Source organism: Elephas maximus, chromosome 23 (assembly GCF_024166365.1).
Source record: "Elephas maximus indicus isolate mEleMax1 chromosome 23, mEleMax1 primary haplotype, whole genome shotgun sequence".
NCBI classification, from domain to species: domain Eukaryota; kingdom Metazoa; phylum Chordata; class Mammalia; order Proboscidea; family Elephantidae; genus Elephas; species Elephas maximus.
In genome coordinates this window covers 23,008,481-23,029,959 of record NC_064841.1, presented here as the reverse complement: position 1 = coordinate 23,029,959, position 21,479 = coordinate 23,008,481, and the positions used below count along the sequence as shown (strand labels likewise).

At 40.7% G+C, this 21,479-nt stretch overlaps 1 long non-coding RNA gene across 1 annotated transcript in view; it reads right to left on the bottom strand.

The window, feature by feature from the left end:
• The window catches only part of LOC126066511 (uncharacterized), a 195,829-nt gene that overhangs the window by 142,906 nt on the left and 31,444 nt on the right, over nt 1–21,479 (bottom strand). The window contains exon 2 of the long non-coding RNA XR_007515119.1: nt 9,408–9,532. This is a non-coding gene — a long non-coding RNA (uncharacterized LOC126066511). The remainder of the gene's footprint in view (nt 1–9,407; nt 9,533–21,479) is intronic.

Genomic DNA, 21,479 nt, shown 5'->3' with positions numbered 1-21,479 from the left:
CAACAGGCAAAGGTCAATTTACAGCCCTTCACTAAATAATATGTGACTTCTTCTCCTCTCATCTTTAATTCTTTACCAAATCAATTTGGATATGAGTAGTCCTAGTTTATCCTAAATCATTAGTCGGAAGGGATATCAATAAGTCATGCTGTTCAACCTGTCTCGAATAGCCCTAGACCTAAATTTTCTAAGACAGAGAGCTAACTGCAGAAGGCCATTAGCTTTCACAAATTTAAGCATCCCTGAAATCATTCCCTTTTTTGGTTTCCCTGACACCAGGCTTTCCTGCCTTACCTTATGGTCAGACCCTTACTTTTTGGTCTCCTTTCTTAAATCCTGCTCATCTACCTGATCTTTAAATGTTGGAAATTTTAAATGTATAGAAGATATCTTGGGGAAAATGCAGTAAATTTGAGTATGAATTAGGTATTATTTATGTTGGTGAATTATTGTCATTTTTCTTAGATAAAAAAAAAGATACGATCATGGTATTGCAGTTAAGTAAAATAATGTCTTAGTTTTAGGAGATGCCTGCTGAAGCATTTAAAGTGAAGCAGTCATAATGTCTGTAATTTGCTTTTAAATAGTTGAAATATGTGTACATAGATATAGATGTAGACGTATATTTGAATGATGTAGCTGTAAATGCAGAGATATGTAGACAGTAGAATGAGATATGGCGAAATGTTAACAATTGTTGAATCCAGGTAGCAGGTATATGGTTGTTCAATGTATTATATAAACTTGCCAAAAATTTGTATGTTTGAAAATTTGCATAAACAAAAATTGAAAAAAAATTGACCATCTTTATAAGTCCTAATACACACATTCTTACCGATATTTTTTCTCTCATACTCATTCTAGGTGATCTCATCCATTCTTCAAATTCAAATACCACCCAGATAGTTCCCAAATCATCTCTGGGTCAGACATCATCTTCAAAATCCAACATAGGTAAATAGCCAATTAACTATTCAATTTCTTCCTTAGATATCTCATACACATCTCAAGTTTGACAGGTTTAAAACTCATGTCTTGGTCCCTGACCCCAACAAATCTATTCATCCTCCAGTGTTCTTCAACTAAGTGCTTGACACATCCACACAGCCAGGAGCTAAAGTCTGAAATTTGGGGTTCCTCCTTTATTCACACCTCTCTCTCTACTTCCAATCAATCCGTTACAGGCATTTACCTTGGAGATACTGTGAGTTAGGTTCCAGACCACCACAATAAAGCAAATATCACAATAAAGTGACTTACACAAATTATTTGGTTTCCCAGTGCATATAAAAGCTATGTTTACACTATAGTATTAAGTGTGCAATAGCCTTATGTCTAAAAAAAAAAAAAAAAGTACATACTTTAATTTAAAAAATACTTTATTGCTAAAAAATGCTAAGCATTACCTGAGCCTTCAGCAAGACTTAATCTTTTTGTTGGTGTAGGGTCTTGCCTCGATGTTGATGGCTACTGACTGACCAGGGTGGTGGTTGAAGAAGGCTGAGGTGGCTGTGGCAATTCTAAAATAAGACAACAGTGAAGTTTGCCACATCGATCAACTCTTCCTTTCATGAAAGATTTCTCTGTAGCTTGTGATGCTGTTTGATAGCATTTTACCCACAGTAGAACTTCTTTCAAAATTGGTGTCAATCCTCTCAAACTCAGCTGTTTTTTTTATCAACTCAGCTTATGTACTAGTCTAAATACTTTGATGTCATTTCTTCAAAGGTCACAGCATCTTCACCAGGAGTAGACTGCATCTCAAGAAATCTCTTTCTTTGCTCATCCATAAGAAGCAACTCCTTATCCATTAAAGTTGTATCATGACATTGCAGCAATTTAGTGATATCTTCAGGCTCCACTTCCAATTCTAGTTCTCTTGATATTTCCTTCATATTTGCAGTTATTTCCTTCACTGAAGTCTTGAACCCCTCAAAGCAATCCATGAGGGTTGGAATCAACTACTTCCAAACTCCTGTTCATGTTGATATTTTGATCTCCTCTCATGAATCATGGAAGTCCTTAATGGCATCTAGAATGGTGACTCTTTTCCAGGAGGTTTTCAATTTACTTTGCCCAGGTCTATCACAAGTCACTGTTTATGGCAGCTATATCCTTATGAAATGTATTTCTTAAATAATAAGACTTGAAAGTCAAAATTACTCCTTGATCCATGAGCTGCCAAATGGATGCTCTGTTAGCAGGCATGAAAAAAAAACTTTAATCTACTTGTACATCTCCATCAGAGCTCTTGGGTGACCAGGTGTATTGTCAACACCCGTTGCCATCAAGTTGATTCTATTCCGCTCATAGTGACCCTATAGGATACAGTAGAGCTGCCCCATAGGGTTTCCAAGGAGCAGCTGGTGGGTTTGAACTGCTGACTTTTTGGTTGGTAGCCGAGCTCTTAACCACTGTGCCACCAGGGCCCATTTGTCAATAAACAGTAATACTTTGAAAGGAATCTTTTTTTTTTTTTTTCCTGAGCAGTAGGTCTCAACAGTGGGTTTAAAACATTCAGTAAACCGTGTTGTAAACAGATGTGTTGTCATCCAGGCTTTGTTTTTCCATTTATAGAGCACAGTGGAGTAGATTTAATGTAATTCTTAAGGGCCCTAGGATTTTCAGAATGGTAAATGAGCATTGGCTTCAACTTAAAGTCACCAGCTGCATTAGCCCCTAACAAGAGAGTCAGCCTGTCCTTCGAAGCTTTGAAGCCTGGCATTGACTTCTCCTCTCTAGCTATGAAAGTCCTCGGTGGCATCATTTAAAATCTGTTGTTTCGTGTAGCCGCCTTCATCAATTATCTTAGCTAGATCTTCTGGATAACTGGCTGCTTCACCTTGCACCTTTATGTTATGGAGACAGCTTCTTTCCTTAAACCTCATGAACCAACCTCTGCTAGCTTCGAACTTTTCTTCTGCATCTTCCTTACCTCTCTCAGTCGTCACAGAGTTGAAGAGAGTTAGCGCCTTGCTCTGCATTAGGCTTTGGCTTAAGGGAATGTTGTGGCTGATTTTACCTTTTATCCAAACCACTAAAACTTTCTTCAAACCAGCAAAAACACTGTTTTACTTTCTTATCATTCGTGTGTTCACTGGAGTACCATTTTTAATTTCCTTCAAGAACTCTCCCTTTGAATTCATAACTTGACTAACTGTTTGGTGCAAGAAGCCTAGCTTTCAGCCTATCTCAGCTTTTAACATGCCTTCCTCATTAAGTTTAACCATTTCTTGCATTTGATTTAAAGTGAAGACTTAGGGGACATTCTAGGGTTATCAATTGGCCTAATTTCAATATTATCATGTCTCAGAGAATAGGGAGGCCCAAGCAGAGGAGGAGAGTTGGGGGAGCGGCCAGTCGGTGGAGCAGTCAGAACATACACAATATTTATCAACTAAGTTCTCCTTCTTATATGACGTGGTTTGTGGTAATCCAAAACAACCACAATAGTAACATCAAAGATCGCTGATCACAGATCACCATAACAGATACAATAATAATGAAAATTTTGAAATATCATGAACGTTACCAAAATGTGACACAGAGAAAGGAAATCAGCCCATACCGTTGGAAAAATGGCGCTGCCAGACTTGCCCGAATGCAGTGTTGCTGCAAACATTCAATTAGTAAAAAACGAAGTATCTGTAGCACAATAACAAAGTACAATTATAATAACTCCTGTTGATTTTATCACCAAAATATAACCCAAGACTGTGAATCCCTCCGTTCCGCTCACTTATCACCACTCCCTGTTCTAGGCTATGTAATTATCTTTGCCTGGACTAGAGCAATAGCCTCTTAATGGATATCCAGACTTCTTTTCTTTCCCCTTTCCAATCCATTATCCACACAACATTCAAGCCAATCTTTTAAATGTCTTTAATCCTCTGATTCAAGTAAGATAGTTTCCCATGGCACTTAGAACAAAACCCAGTCTCCTTACCAGGACCTTGAAGGCCTAACTTGGTCCAGTCCCTGGCCACCTCTCCAATGTCATTGCAACACTGTCTCCACCCTTACTCATTGTTCTCCTCAAACGAGGCTCCTTCCTATAGATTCAAGGAAATCCCCATCAAAATTCCAACAGTCTTCTTTGCAGAAATGGAAAAGTTAATCCTTACATTTATATGAAACAGCAAGGGGCCCTGAATAGCCAAAGCAATCTTTAAAAAAGAAGAACAAGGTAAAAGGACTCACACTTCCTGATCTCAAAATATATTATAAAGATACAGTGGGTCCTTTTTTTAAATAGCAGTTTAGCCTTTCCTCAATCAGGCAATGGAGGCTGGGGATACAAATATATAGTAGAGAATTCCCGGAAGGGCTTTGTAAAGAGATGGCACTTAGGAGATAAGGCCTGAGATGGGAAGGAGTTAGGCATATGAATATGTGAGAGTGGAGCAGAAAGACTACTGATAAGCATGCCAGAGGGAGCCTGGCAAGTTTCTATTCAAGACCCTAGTAAGACTTAGCTGCTATGTTAACACCAGAACTACAGGTACTGATAAACCTTTAGAAAAGGGTTAGGAATCAGATTACAGAGAGCTGAGAAAGATTAAAGGTAAGGAAAACATAGTAAACTCAAGGGCAGACTAGCATTAATGCAAAGACCAGAAGCTGGTGATCACACAGTCTGCTTTCGCAAGTCAATAGATCAATAGCAAGTGGACATGCTCATGATAGGACAAACAGAAGCAGCAGGAGATACATGGCAAGCAGCTGGCCAGATATCGAATGATCAGATAAACCAGAAAAATTGAGTAATTTAGCCATTTAACACACTTAAAAAAAAATGAAGATACCATATTTGTGTGTGTGTGATGGTATCTGCCAGAATGCTCTACCTGGACCTTTTCTTGTTCCCCAGAAAGATAACGTATTGCTGTATTTTTGCTTTAACAAGTATTGAAAACTGTTTCTTTGTTTTGTCACCCAAGTAACATCCATTGACCTACACGTAGTCGTCTGTGTGTGCCTGAGATTTCAAGCAGATTCATCAAGGGATGTGCAGAAAGATGGGAGAAAGAAAACAGCACTTCACTACCAAGAGAGAATGTTGAGATCTAATGATTTTTTTTAAGCACTCATAAGATACACATGAAAATATTTTTCTGAAAAGTTCTAAGACCCTTAAAGAATGATGGATGAAAACAGGAAGCAAAGGCCTCTGAGAATAATTAAAATCCAAGTAATCCGGAGGAGCAAATGGGGCAGAATAGGAGGTCCCATCAGGTGTGACAAAATCTGAAAAAGTTTGTACCTGAGATTAGTAGCTTTCACATGTTTCTCATCGGGGTACAAGTCTATGGTGACCAATACAGAACCCACCGCAGAAATAAGTGGAAGCACCAGGCTGGAGAGAAGAGCAAAGAGATATCTTGCCATTGAAGCTCATTTCTTTTTATTCTACTGTCAATAAAGGTAGAGAAAATATTTTCTAATAACACCACAGTCTTTTTAAATTAAGGCCGCTGGGCTAATGCTCCCCATTCTATAATGCAGGACTCTAAATAGTCTTGCTCAGTTGCCTGTTTTCATCGTCTGTCGGGGTGAAAACATGATTATCTCTAGGTTGTCAACGAGTTTTGTAAGATGCTAAGAGAGCAAATTTGGGGTGTTGTTATCATTGTCGTTGTTCTGCCTATAGTGACAGAATCTTCAAGTGTAGCAGGCATGAGGTTCTGATTCTTCCCTCAGCCTGTCAGAAGAGTGCTGGTGAGGAAGGGGCTGAGGGAATTACTCCACTGCTCTGTTCTCTCCCACAGAGTAAAAGGGGAAAGGCAGCTTTAGTGCTGCTGCGAAGCGCCATTGCTTTCTACTGAGTTAACTGTCATCTCACTCCTGTAATGGAAATACATCAAAGCCTCCCTATTCCCCTCAGGATTTAGTAAAAAATCCAGAATGTGGTTTAGAAAGCCCTTTATCCCTAACCTTCTCTCCCAGACTCATCTTTCCACATTCTCACCTTGCATTGTTGGGTCTGGCCATACAGAAGTACTCAGAAAGAAACATCACACTCTCTTCCTTGCACCTCAGGTTGTCTTTCTCTTGCCCCAAAGAAGCCTCCCACTCATTCCTCAGTTCTCATTCTAAATCCCACTTCCTCAGGAAACATCTCCCGGCACTCCCTAATCTGAGTGGGGGGCCCCCCATGTGCTCTCATGACATCCTGTATCACCGCTGTTGTAACATATAGACACCTGTATCAGATTCACCTTTTCCTTGGCTGCCCAGCACCTTGAGGACAGAGTTTGTGTCTCGTTTACCATCGTACCATCAGTATCTAATCAGTGTTTGGTACATAGCAGGTAATCAGTAAACATTTGTTCAGAGAATGTATTTTATTTGAAAAAGTGAAGTCAATACACATCGGCTTTAGGTAGCAAGAAATGAATTTAAAATCATAAATTACGTTTCCAAGTGCTATTTCTCAGTATGTCCAGACATTGTGACTCCTGAGTCATATCTTCTTGCATATGCTGCACTAATTTTTAAAAGGCAGCCTTTGGTCCTTGGAAAACTAATGTTTGAATTTTTTGTTGATGGATCTTCAGTTAAAATATTCACGTAACACAATTTTAAATAGCAAATACAAAAATGCATAAGACAGTTTCAGGAAAGATTATAAGAACTTTACAAGAATATCTTTATATAACTCCATTAAAGAGGAGTGAAATAGGAATTAAAAAAGGCTTTTGACTCATAAACTGTTACTTCTGCTTTTAATGTAATTGCATTGATTTCTTTGACACAAGATATAAAGTTAAGTACTAAGACACCAAAAGATGTGTCTAGCACATTCCCTGTTAAGTAAACTGAGTCCAATTCATTTATAAGTAAGCTTTCTATTGCACCCTTGGAGAAGCTGATCGAAGAGGCCTCCGGCTGAGTAAAGATAAACAAGGAGCTACCATGACGATTCTCATCTTGCATGCTTCCTTGGGAAATTTCTGTGACTTATTCCATTTCTTTCATGTAGAGGAGAAAGTGGTTCATTTTTAAAAGGAAGAAACAGGCATAAAATGAGAGAGCTGGTTATAAGCTTCACCACACTCAAGATGTGCTCTTTTAGAATAATGCTTCTTTATTTAGGAGGCTAGTTTCCCTCAGTCTTTCTTTCACTCATGCAATAAGCAAGCACCACCATCCCTGCTTGAGGCACTAACCACTCCAAACGACACCGCACGTCCTCATCCTCAGGATGTTCACACAGAGGGTGGCACACACAGTTTTAAAATAACAATTACAGTAGATGATGAATACCAGAAGAGGATTATGACTTTAAAATTATCTACTAATTCATATTTTGGGCCTTGAATAAGCCACAGTTGTGTATTGTGCCAAAATTAATTAATATATATTTGTTTTCCCTTCCCACTGAGATCTAAGTATCTTGACAGCAAAGAACTTATCTTATACTGCTTTAATATCATTCCTATCAGGGTTTCTGTTAATTCACCATGACTTACAATAATAAATGCATTTTACATTGTGACTCAATACACACATATATACCTATAACAAAGGTTTCACAAAAATACACCTACCGTTACGGCATCAATGCATTCTGATGTTCTTTAATTTGTAACATTCTATTCTAGTCCAGCTGATGGAAAAGATTGCTCATTGTGACTCACTAATGAGCCTCAACCCACAGTTTGAAAAAATAAATAAACCAAACCCATTGGCGTCGAGTCGATTCCGACTCTTGGCAACCCCAAGTGTTACCAAGTAAAACTGCTCCATTGGGGTTTCTTGGATCTAACATTTATAAAGGCAGATCACTAGGCCTTTCTTCTGCTGCATCACTGGAGTGAGTTCAAACCACCAACCTTTAGGCTAGTAGTCAAGCACAAACCGTTTGTGCCGCCCAGGGACCAAAGAGTTTGAAAAAATCTACTCCATATGACCTGCATATATTAGCAACTGAAAATGGAGACAATAACAGTACCTACCCGCTGAGAGAAGAGATCATGCATGCTAAAGGACTTATTACACTCCAAAGCATATGATGGTGGTGTTGCTGTTAGGTGCCATAGAGTTGGTTCCAACTCAGAGTCATCCCATATATAATAGAACGAAATGTTGCCCAGTCCTGTGCCATCCTCATAATTTTGCTATGTTTGAGCCCACCATTGCAGCCACTGTGTCAATCCATCTCATTAAGGGTCCTCACCCTTTTCGTTGATCCTCTACTTTACCAAGCCTGATGTCCTTCTCCTGGGATTGGTCCCTCCTGATAACATGTCATATCAGTAAATATCAGGCTTAAAAGATATATCCAAAGAAATGAAAACAAGGCTTGAAAGGAAAATTAAAAGTAATCTGGCTTCGGCCAACCTTTAACAAGATGGGGGGGGGTGGGGACTGCAAGTAGAAATTTCACAAATAAAAAAAAAATTTTTTTTTTTTTATTTAAGTAGATGTATATATTTTATGGGCTAGGGAGATAATGGAAACCCTGGTGGCGTAGTGGTTAAGTGCTACGGCTGCTAACCAAAGGGTCAGCAGTTCGAATCCAACAGCCACTTCTTGGAAACCCTATGGGGCAGTTCTACTCTGTCCTATAGGGTCGCTATGAGTCGGAATCAACTCGAGGGCACTGGGTTTGGTTTTTCAGTTTTTTAGGGAGATAATGAAATGAGTTACCAAGGTAGATTCTTTTCTGTTGAGTTACAGAAAACAATAGCATCCCATCTGTTTCAAGTAGCTTAAGTATGACTCAAAAGAGAGAAAGATGGGGAAAAAATATAGTAGATAAAATTTTTGAGATTTCTTCAAATCTTATTCTTCTGCAGATGAAGTTTGGCAAACGAATCAATAATGGATACCCAGGACAAAACACCTCCCAATACCACACCTGGACAACTGAACCAAGCCCTGAAGACTGGAGACTGACTCCATGGCTCATCTGAGCTGCACGGGCATCACAGTGGCATTTTGGCCTGGATTGTGCCCACTGTCTACTAAGCCGTCTGTGACACCTTGGCTGCACAGATTCACCCAAAACAGAAAGTCACTCTGCTCCTCTATCAGGGACCTCTCTTAGTTTGGGAGCTGCCACATACAGGGTTCTGGGGCCTGTTAGCAAAGTAAGTTTAAGAGGTTCTACCTCAAACTCTCCCAGAGATGCCAGGCCGTTGCCTTTATCTCATCATTTTCCTCATTTAAAAAAAGTTCTACTAACCCCAGATTCAAAGAGAGACAAAGTCCATGGAGTTCATAAAGGATGAAGAGACTTGACTTCTGCAGAAAAATGTTTACACAGCCTGCGTGAAGCTATGGGAGATCAAGGTAATAATCTTGCACCCTCAAAGCCGAGAGGGTAGAGTTGTAGCCAATATCTCCCAAATCCTAAAGGAGCTAAATGGTGAAGGGACAAAACACGTTCTCTGAATACTTACATGTAGCAACTTGACACTGCAGCTGGTTACAGAGGACATGCTGACGAGGATGATTCCAGTGAAGTGTGACCCACTTAACCACAAGGCACTGATATGCAGGCGTTGGCCTTCTGAACCTGCCACCACTGTTGGAGAACAAATAAATGAACAGAAAGAATATGGTTCCACTAGTGTGGATTAAACAGGCAAATGGCAAGGATTCAGCACTGAGCTATATGATGCATAAGTAATCAGAGACAGAGACTGCATGTCCATTCAGCTGCAAACAGATTCTAGCTGCCACTTAAAATATCAGCAGGAGTGTCCATCTACCATGACGCCTACATTTTTTCACTATGTTCAGGCAGCCAGATAAATCACTCTGTGGTTTCCCCTGCTGCCTGTGGACTGACAGTGTTAATCAGCAGCTGTTTTAATATTCTCAGGCTCCAAGGAAATGCTCTCCTAGCACTGAAGATGTTTTACGTTCATACATCTAGCAATGGACCGTCAGGTCTTTTTGTTCAGGTGGCTGTGTTTCTAGCATCTGGGTTATGACAAGGCCAATAATTCCTTTTGTGTAGCCAGTGGTAGCAAGTGGCAGTAACTCTAACCCTGCCATGATACAAAGCATCTCCAAGCAGATTTTAGCTTCCCTCATCTGGGTATTTACAATGGTAGAACAAAGAACACGCACTTTCTCATGTCTCACAAGGTCCTTCGCCATCTGGGCCCTGACTCATACAGCACTGAATTTGTCACTGTGCCCTAAACAGGCTGCTCTGCATTGTTTTTGAAACTCTGCATGAGCTACTGAGTGCTTTGCTGGATTGCCATACATTCTTCCCTTACCCACCTGGAGAGCACCCCCTTATTTTCATACCCAGCTCAAACATCGCCTACTCTGTGAAGTCTTCCCCTTCCCTCTCAGTCAGAATTGACATCTCAGAGATTTGTATCCTCCATTGTACCCAGCACAGTGTCACCAGTATATATACAATACATAGGTATACAATACACAGTTGGGACACAATAAAGGGGAGACCCTGTGTTGCACAAAGGGCTAAGCACTCAAATACTAGCTAAAAGTTTGGTGGTTTAAATCCATCTGGAGGCACCTCAGAAGACAAGTCTGATGATGTGCTTCCAGAAGGTCATAGCCTTGAAAACCCTACAGAGAAGTTCTACTCTGTACACGTGAGGTTGCCATGAGTTGGAATACACACAACGGGAACTGACATTGACACAATAAAGTATTGCCAAATGGAGAATTTTTAGGTGAATGTTATTACTTCTACTTACCAAAAACAGAGTAAGGTGTGCTGGGGAGTTCCCAAGGAGGAAAGTGAAGGTAGAGGAGCACTGTCTGACTGAACACCACTGGGAGTTGCAGGGAAGATGAGGTTTTTACCTTCTTTTGTTGCAGTTGGGTTACGCTTAAAAGTGGCTAGCATCATGCAACATAACAACATTATTTTTTTAATATAGAAGTCCTTCATTATGGCCCCTGGGTGGCATAAGCAGTTAATCATGCCTTCTCTTTGTGATACGTCACGTTTATGAAGCACTTCTGTACTTTCTGGTTTTCAACAGCTAAGTCCATGTGTGGTACAAAGGGTTAATGTGCTCGGCTGCTAATCAAAAGGTTGGAGGTTGAAATCCATCCAGCGGTACCTCAGAAAAAAGGCATGGCAAACTACTCCTGAAAGATCATAACCATTGAAAATCCTATGGAGTAGCTCTACTCTGACACACATGGACGTATGTATTCCATCGTGTTGGTGATATTTAAGAGAATCAAATTGATAAGGAAAAAATGTGCAAATCACCTTGGTATATCATTTTACTCAATATGAAGTCACATTTCTTATACATTTGTACAGTTTCCACTCTGACAAAAATATGTGTCAGTAAGTGTTTGTTAAACATTTGCTACGTGTCCAACAATGTCATACTTGCTCTTGAGAACCCTACACTCTGAAAAGCCAACACAATTACTAAAGAAAAAAAAAAAACAAGAGAAACCATGAAACTTGCCAAATTTGGTGGTCCACATCATGAATGTGGTAGGAATCAGACATGGAGTATACTGTGGTCAGGAAAGGTTTCTAAGAAGACTCTCGCTTCTCATTACACCAGTTGAGGGGCACCTTCTCCCCACAAAGGTCCTATCAGGCAGTAGTGTTTCAAACAGGAAGCAATGTCATAAATGGATATCAGACTTAGACTAGGAAGCCTAAGTTTTAGGCCTAGCATTACTACTTACTAACCACATAACCTTAGATTACTCACATATTTCTGTGCCTTAGTTTCCCCACCAGTCTCATGAGAATAATATCTCTACCTGGCCTCCCTCCTTGACATGTTTGCAAGGATTAAACCAGATAAAGTGGCTGAAAGCATTTCCCAAATTATAATTTACTAAGACTATTGGAGGAAATCCTGGTTGCATAGTGGTTAAGAGCTGCAGCTGCTGACCAAAAGGTTCACAGTTCAAATCTACCAGGTGCTCCTTGGAAACCCTATGGGGCAGTTCTACTCTGTTCTGTAGGGTCACTATGAGTCAGAATCAACTCAACGGCAAAGGGTTTAAGACTATCGGAAGGGAAAACACCATTGGAAGTGGTCAGGTCAGGCACATGTAATCATTTGTGGCAAAGAATACATTCCTTTCCTCAGCCTGTTTTGTTTTGTTGTCTTGGCTCTCAGCGATTTGTTCATTTAATAACATTTCTTGTCAAATTTCTCATACATAAAGTTTTATGTACAACCAGCACAAGAACGGCAGGTAGGCTGCTAGGATTCTTTTCAGAAAGGGGCAAGCGAAAGAACAGTGGCTTCATTCTAGCCAAAAGCAGGCAGGTTTTCTCATTAAGGACTCCCCCAGAGGTGGAATATTTCAGCATTCGCATCATTTTTTTCTTTCAAAGTCTGTCCCCTGAGCCCTCTGCAGCTTGTCCATGGTACACAATTCAGAATCACCCGACCACTCAGGACTCTGGGCTCTGGAGACAGTAGCAAATGTATTTCACATTCAAGAGCAGAAACATTAGCGAGCATCACATTTAATATGCTCTATGCAGCAAGAATCAGGGGCTCAGACTTTCCATTTCAGCTTCACTGGTTAGACTGCAATCTGAACAAGAGTGTGCAGTAATGCGGTGTGTTTGGCCCACGCCTATGCCAGGCAGGAGTTTTATCATCAGTAAGGAAGCATTAAGTGAACCCCAGGGATAGCGTATGTATTGTGTTTAGAGGAAGGGGTGAAATATCCATCAACACCATGTAATTTAAAAGGTTTTCATGCTGTTCGCAGAAAGCTATAAGCTTAGATTCCTTTGTCCCAGGAAGAAAAATCGTTCTAGTAAAGAAAGATGGATTTAAAACAGTAGTTACCCATGGAGTGAACTTAAGTGATAAAGGAAGACGCTTTGGATAATGGACGTGGCGCAGCACATTAGAGGAGCCACACATTATTTTGTATTTGTGAAAGAGCACACTTTGGGAATTCTGAGCTAGACACCCATTCAAATGAATCTTTTTATTGCCTTTGATTAGACAATCTTTTAGTCCCTTCTTGTCAGTGCCCAGTTGTCTCCTGTTAGAGGAGAATTACAATCAGCCTTTATGCCAGGAAAGCCTAAACTTGAGGGGAGAGAAAGGACAAACAACGGGGCAGATGATAAGGAGCAGGAGATATATGAGTCAAGATTTCATTATGCATGTTAGATTTGGACTCCTGTGCCAAGAATAAATAAACTCAAACAAAGCTCCCAGACTCTCCTCACACACAAATGATTATAGCTTCATTCATAGATTATAATTACAATCTAGTCATCTCATCTACCCTGTGTTCCTGAATTTGTTCAATTCCCTGCCACCAGGCCTTTGTCTCAGCTGTTCCTTCTACCTAAAATATTCTCCTGTCAGGATAGCAGCTATGGAAACCTTATCCTGCCTTATCACATCCCCGGAATTAATCTCGCCAGCAAATTGCTTTTAACTGTAGTTTAGCACTTAGCACAAGGCAGGTGGTTTAAGATTATTATTTATGGAAATGTTGAGATGGCCCCACTAAATTACGGGCTGTGAAGGCAGACGCCAGGCCTGAATCATCTCTTGTCTCCAGCAGTGCTTGGCGCCCTCTTGGTGTTCAGAGGGCATCTGTTAAGCCAGGATGCCAATACAGGCAGCACCCAACTTGGAGCCCTGGAATTTTGATCAGCCCCTAGATGAGACTAGCTCATGAATCTTCACGCCTCTGTAGCCTTTTCCAAGATAGACTGCTATTCTCTGGGTCGCCACCAAACTCCCAACCTTGAAATGCTTGAGCTCAATCTTGTGAGCTCTGGTAATAACTTCTTTTAGAGGATCGCCTACCCTAAAGTCCAGCCACACATTGCAAATGACACTTATCCTAGCCTCTGTTTTGTGATGGTGAGGATGTCCACAACCTTCAAACCTGCCAAAAGCATTTGCTTACTTAAGCATTTATAAATGAAGGCTGTTCAGTGCATAGCTTCTTCTAAGAAATTTACGTATGTTAATACATTTAATCCTCACAAGGACCATACGTGGTAATATTATTTTTCCCACTTTAAAGACAGCGCAAAGTGAGGCAGAGAAAGATGAAGTAACTTACTCGTAAGTAGTGGAGCCAGGCTTTGAACTCGGAAACCTGGCTCCAGAGTCTGTGCTTCTAACCACTGTACTGGCTGCACAGGTGGAGGAGACACGTTCTCCAATTCAGGAAAGCTGAGGTGTATTTGAAATTATATATGATGTCAATGCTGAGGCCAGAAACTAGGAGCGCAAGTCTGGAGATGGCAGATCCTCCTTTGTGCAATACACCCAGACCTGGCTTACTTACTGGACAGAGATTGATTCAGTTTCTAATTACTTCCAGTTACCTGTCAGATTGAGGGGACAGAATAGATTGGTTTACTTCGATATCAAAGTAAGCTTTTTTAAAGAAAAGATAAATGAAACTTCTTTTATACAGAATAAATACACAAGGAATCAGGAATCAGCTGAATTAAAGTTCATGCTCTCCCCAGAATTTCTCATCCTCAAAAAACGTTATTTATCCTAGAGAGACACTAAATTTTCCTCAAGAATGATTTAATAGAAGATCTATGCTACAGCTAAGACTCAGATTAAAGTCTCTTTGTTATTAGGGTTTACTTTGCATTTTACCTTAAACAATATGGAATGGATACAACGTCATCATTCCCTTCCTGGAACCTGATTTGCACAAGTTTCCCATTGTTCCTTTTTGGAGCCTGCCCCTCACCCACCTCACTCCCATCCCCAGGTCCTTTCCTGGCTAAATCCTCCTTGTTATTCAAAACTCATCTCTAGTATCTTCTCCTTGACTGTCAGTGCACCTAAGATGCATCTCCTCAGAGTGCCTACAGCACCTGCCTCACAACTCAGTCACAGCAATCATGATATTCAACCCGACTAGCCCATTAATTTACAGCCTTTCTCCCAAGACCGTGAGCTTCTAAGAGCAGATACTGTGTCTTATTCAGGATTCATTACTACCATCTAATACAGTACACAGAAGGCATTTTTTCCTTCACCAAACATATATATATGAATCTTCAAAATAAAATTGGTATCATCATATATATTGTTTTATATTCTGCTCTTTTAACATCATCATTGGCATTTTCCCATGTTCTTAAAAATTTCTTAAAAGCATGAATCTAATGTCTTCATCATATTTCACTTCATATGTATCAAGTGTCTAGTAAGTCCCAGGCCATATGTTAGACTAAGGATATCATGGTGAACAAAGACATGCATGATCCTTGCATTCATGGAGCTTATAAACTAGTGGGAGAAATATAGGTCAACCAAATACACACACCAAAATGAATCGATGTCAAAATACAACTGAAATTGCTATTATGATGGAGAGTCCTCAGGGTATACAGTAGAGGAAAATGGAATAGAAAAAGAAAATGTTTTAGTGGAAAAGGTCAAGGTGCATTCCCTGAGAATGTGGTCATTGAGCTGATTTCTGAAAGAAGAGCAAGAAAGAATGTTCTAGGCAGAGGAACCAGATCCTGCAAGATCCCTTGTAAACCCGAGTTAAGAGTTAGGTCTTTTTCCTAAGATCACTAGGAAACATATTTAACCAAATAATCCTATTTATGTTTTGAGGTGATTTCTCTGCTGCAGTACAGAGAATGAATGGACAGTTAAGGAGGTGGTATGTTTGGATGCTGGACAATCAATTAGGAGACTATTGTAGAATTCAGTAGAAGGTGGCTTGGGCTACAATAGTGGCCTTGGGAATAGAGAATAATGGACAGATCCATGAGATATTTAATAGGTAAAATCACTGCGTATTGGTGAAAGATTTGAACACACTCCTTAAATATTTGCTGAATGAGTAAAGCGTTGGCGATAACTAAAATTTCTGCATATCCAAGAAGGCGGACACTGCCAGGCAGGAGTAAGAGACACCAGACTTGTGGAAGCCGATCCCCTTCCAGGGAGGGAAAGCAGTGAGCTCAGCAATGAGGTATCCTTAATCTAACAAATTTTGCTCTCCCAATAGTGTTTTCCATCCACATTTTCCAGTAAGTGCCTTCGGAGAAGGCTGCTAGTCTTGTCAGCCATGGCAGTGGCCTGTGCAGTTCCTGGCTGAGGTTTTCTATTTTACTTCACCTACCTTTGTCCAGCAGGTTCAAAGCTCAGAGGCTGGTCGAAGATCAGAAAGAAAGCCAGTATAGAAAAAACTGAATGAGTAAGTGAGCGGGCAGAATTGCACAAGAATGGATCACAAAGTAAGAAGGCACCAGATATACTGGGACTTGTGGACCATATTACAGAATCTAGATTTTACTTTAATTACAAGGGGTGTTAAGACCAGCTCCAATATACCTACAGTCTCTTAACTTATACTTCCCTACCTATATAGGGAGACATCACTCTTTTACTAATTCATCCTATATCAACATCTTGCCAGCGCCTATTTAAAACAAGTTCATCTCATTCTCTAAAAAAAAATTTCCCCCTACCCATTGTTTCGTAGGCTGTTCCAAAGCTGCCTAGCTTCCTGGAATTTTTGTTAAGGCCTGCAATTATTTTAGATGGTATATTCCCTGCTAACAAAGCTCCTTTCCAAACTCAGCCCCAGAAACAAACTACATTAGTCAGGCAACATTTCCTGAATGCCCCCTGTGTACAGAGCACTGAATTTGTCTCTTAGAGGCAGATAAATAAGCTATATTGCTCACAAATTGCTAAAACTCAAGGTCATACATGCAACGAGAATAAGGACAGAACTGGTCTGTCTTCCCCCATGCCAGTCCTGAGGGAAAATAATATTGACATGCCATCAAGGATCTACTTTTCATTCAAGGGAAGCATCCTTTAAGCACCCTTTAAGTCACAGAAAATATCTCACCGCAGAATTAAGTCCCCATGGTCATTCAGTGATTCTGGCTTCAATAATCCTCCTTGACATGTGACAGGGTTCTATGAGCTTCCCATTGGGAAGACCCCTCACAGCAGCCACTGGCTCTCATACTGACTCAAAGGGAAATTTGCTATTGTTTTTTATGGCCAAAAAAACACTTGACATAACCTTCCTACGTCAACCCTACTCCAACATGTTGACAGATTCATTAGCGGGACATGCCCAATTATCATAATTTAGGAAGCATGAAATGTGTGCCCAAGTGAAGGTAGAGCAGACAAAAAACAGCCTTCTAATCAGCTTTTAAGGAGCCCTGGTGGCATAGTGGTTAAGCGCTCAGCTGCTAATGGAAAGGTTGACCATTTGAACCCACCAGCCACTCCTTGGGAGAAGGATGTGGCAGTCTGCTTCCATAAAGATTTGCAGCCTTGGAAACGCATGGGGCAGTTCTATTCCTTCCTACAGGGTCACTGTGAGTGGGATCTGACTCCACAGTGGTGGGTTTTGGAAATCAGCTTTTACAGGCGGTGCGAGTCTAAAGATCCGCAAACCTGCTACTGATTTACGTTTCAACATCTTGCCAACAAGACGCTTTAATTGACCAATCTCCAGCTGCTTTGCCCAGCAAGCCCTGCAGTTCTAAAGAGCAGAACTAAATGTCAGCCACAGTCCTGCACACATAGGATTAGGAGACAGCTCTGCACGCCCCTCCTCTCAGTGCAAAAAAATCCAGATACCCTGAGGAACCATATATGGAAGGAAGAATTGGAAATAAAAACATGTTCACAGGGTGACAAGTGGGTAGAAAAATATTGACTCTAGCTTCTTAAATAAAATACATGGACTTGGGAAAGAATCATGTCATCTCATAAGATGAAAGAAAAACAAGTTGAGAGGGAAAAAGCCAACAGCTTCCTTTCTGCAAGCTCTGGGTTGTCAAGTGTCATGGTTTAGTGGAGCTGAGTGGGGAATCTCTGGGGAGCAGCAACTAGAAGTCCCGCTGCAAGCTGAGCGGTCACTCTCCTCGCGTGCACATTAGACAGAATGTGGAAGGTCATACGGCCCAGCAGAGCTTCACAGATACCTGGGACTCTCAGGAGCCTTGTGTTCTAATATTGGTCTTTATATTCTTACGCCTTTGATCTTATAAAACTAGCATAAAACCAGCCTATCTTGGGAAACAGGGAAAATGTGATCCTAGCTGAAAGTTAGTGCTTTGTATACAGGGTGTGGCAGTCTCAGAAGTGGAAGAAGCCCCGGACTTGGAGGCAGAAGGCCTTGGGACCTCCAGTCAACCATTTAGACTCTTTGAGCCTCAGAATCCTCACTCTTAACCTAGGAGAAATGGTACCTGCCCTGTCCTCTGCTCTGGGCTACTGTGAAAAACCACCAGTTGCCACTGAGTTAACTCTGAATCATGACAACCCCATGTGGGTCAGAGTAGAACTGTGCTCCATAGGGTTTTCAGTGGCTGATTTTTCAGAAGTAGATTACCAGGCCTTTCTTCTGAGGTACCTCCGGGTGGACTCAAACCTCCAGCTATTCAATTAGCAGCTGAGCGTTAACTGCTCGCACCACCCGAGGACTATACAGTGAAAACTAGAAAGTATGAAAAGGCTTCATAAATGTGATACACCATAAAGAGAAGGCATGGGTAGCATGAGCCTGGCTCTGTGTACTTTTGTCCAAGAGGACAAAATAAACCATGTTACAAGAAAGCAGTCTTTCCATGCTTTCACTAAGATGGTGGATGAATGCTCAGTCTAACAGCCTTCCCATATGGTTCTAACTACTAGGAGAAGAAAAGGTGGTGGAACATATTGAATTTTTATGAGCACTCAACATTTTCCCACACTCAAAATATCCTGTGATACAGAAGAGGCCTCAGGAGAAGTAAATGTGTAAGTAAGAATTTTTGTTTGGAAGGTTGGTGTTTGTTTCTTTGTTTTTTCACCTAAGTCAAGCTAATTACAGGCTTTCTTTAAAGTAACACTTCTCAAACTATAATTCACACATAAATCAGCTGGAAAGCTTGTTAAAATGCAGGTTCTGATTCTGTAGGTCTGGGGTAGGGCTTGGGATTCTATATTTCTGACAAGATCCAGTATGATATTCATTCCATTGGCCCACATGCTACACTTGAGAAAGTAAGGCTGTAAACAATATTTAAGAGAGGACTAGGAATGATTTAAGATATCATAGGATGTTTGCAAAGAATACTGTATATATGACGGACTGCCATAAAAAAAAAAAAAAAAAGCAAATCCGTCTTGGAGGAGGCACAGGTAGAATGTTCCTTAGAACCAAGGATGGTGAGACTTCATCTTGCTTACTTTGAGCACATCAATAAAAAAACGTAATCACTAGAAAAAGACATGATGTTTGGTAAAGTAGAGGGTCAACGAAAATGAGGGAAACTTTCCAAGAGATGGATTGACGTGATGGCTACAACAATGGGCTCAAACACACCAAAATTTGTAAGGATGGTGCAGGACCAGGCAACGTTTTGTTCTGTTACACATAAGGTCACCATGAGTCAGCGCCAACTCATGGCAACTGACAACAACAGATTTTTAGAGAGAAGAGGACCTTAATTCAAAACCATAAACTTGTTTATGAGGACAGCGAGGTGTGGGGTTACCTGATTTGCCCAGTACGACCAGAAGGTAGATCTTTCACTGCTTGGGAAATGCTACCTGCCTGACTTCCCCTGCTTTGTTCCCTCTACCAATCTGTCTATCATACACTTGGTCTTTTTGTCCTTGGATATCTTTTCTCAGCTCTTTTTCTGTTTTTTTTAGAAGTAAGGAAGGCAGAATATGATTATGGTCATATATCCTAGCTGTGAATCATGGAATCTCTTACTTAAAGAAGATAGAGGAAGCAATGAGGGTGAGTTTCCAGAATGAAAAAATTTAATCACATCCCACGATACCATTCAACTTAAGTCGACTAGATTTTATCTTTCTGCAGGTGGTCCAGGTACCTGAGCATCCACCAGCTTACAGATGAGGCACCATTTCATTCTGTATTACATCTTGGGGGGAAGTATATTTACTGAAGCCCCAGGTACCTCACTTACGTATCTCATTCGGATGCTCAGAAGAAAATCTCTAGATCAAAGGAAAGGAAAAGACTTCCAAGTGAAAAACTGGAAACTGAAGATCACCTCCAACAGACTTCCTGTTCTTGGGCTTGGTTCCAAAAGAGAAGAAGAGGAGGGGTGCAATTTGCATTGAATAGACTTGAGCTTTGCTCCCAAGCACACAAATTGATCAGAGCTGTGCTTATAAAAGCTGCATTGATGGCTTTAGTTGCTTTGATGCCAACTATCCAACCAAAGGAGCCCTGCTGGTGCAGTGGTTAAGTGATCGGCTGCTAACAAAAGGTGGGCAACTCAAATTCACCAGCCGTTCCTTGGAAACCCTATGGGGCAGTTCTACTCTATCCTATAGGATCACCATGAGTCAGAATCAACTCGATGGCAATGGGTTTGGTTTGGTTTTTATTCAACCAATGGCATTAAATTAGGAAACTTTTCTTTGGTCCATGTTTGCTATATTATAGAGTTATGTCTAAGGACGTCAATTAAACAGGGGAAAGGAAATTGGTGAAGTGAAAAGAACTGCTCTTCAAAAACAAAAAACCTGCTGAAACCTGGAAAACACTCCTTTGCCCTTTTAGAGAATTGCTGCATTTGCACCCACTATTTGATCATGAATGGAGTATTTGAAGAAAAGGTTCAGCTCTAAATGAGGCTTAACACATACAAGGGAAAGTTTGTTCCCAAGTGCTTCTATTATGCCTGTAAATATTGAGCAGGAATGGATACACATCACACAGTGAGAACTTTCATCCTCAGTCAGCATTGTTCTCAGCGCTTTCCCTGTTTCAGCATAAAAGTTTCACAAGAAAATTTGCCTACAATGACTATACTGTCTGGAACTCCAGAGGACTCTCCCTGGGTTATTTGGACTTCAATATTAACAAGTATTTTTAAATAACCGTGTTAAGATCAGAGCCCTGATAAAATGAAGATTAAAATATCCTAGCCTTGCGTGTACATAGGTCCCTTTCATTGGGGATTTTTATGAATGATAAATAATGACACAGATTAAAGGGTTTCAGAAAGTTTTTGCTGAGATCTAAATTCTTTCTTTCAGTTCACTGAGGTGCCATTAACTAAATAACCCACCATAGGGACTTACATGATGCCTAAGAGCCTTCAGCCTTAATGTCAGTCACCCTGAGAGATTCAACCCCTCTTGCCAAAGCCGGGGTTCTTCTTTATTTGGTCTTCTAATAAACAAGTAATTGCACTGATCATAACATTCAGTCAATGGATTAAGGAACAATGTTAGGTCATTCCACACAGTGAAACTGAAAGAAACGCGCTATCATACTGCAACTCCAAAATGAGGCCATTGAGTCCTTGTTTCTTTATGGGTTACCAGGCGCCCTAGAAGACTGAGGAGGTATGAGATGAGAAGTGGGAAAATGACAAGCGTGAGCCCTGCAGAAAAAAGACATACAGGCTGTGCACCCAAATGAACCTTCCTGGCAGCATCCACCTGCCTAGACCTCATCAACCCAACAGCTTTGTTTCCTCTTTACTTATCTGTCCAGCCATTCTGAATATACCCTTCCCTTCCTCTACC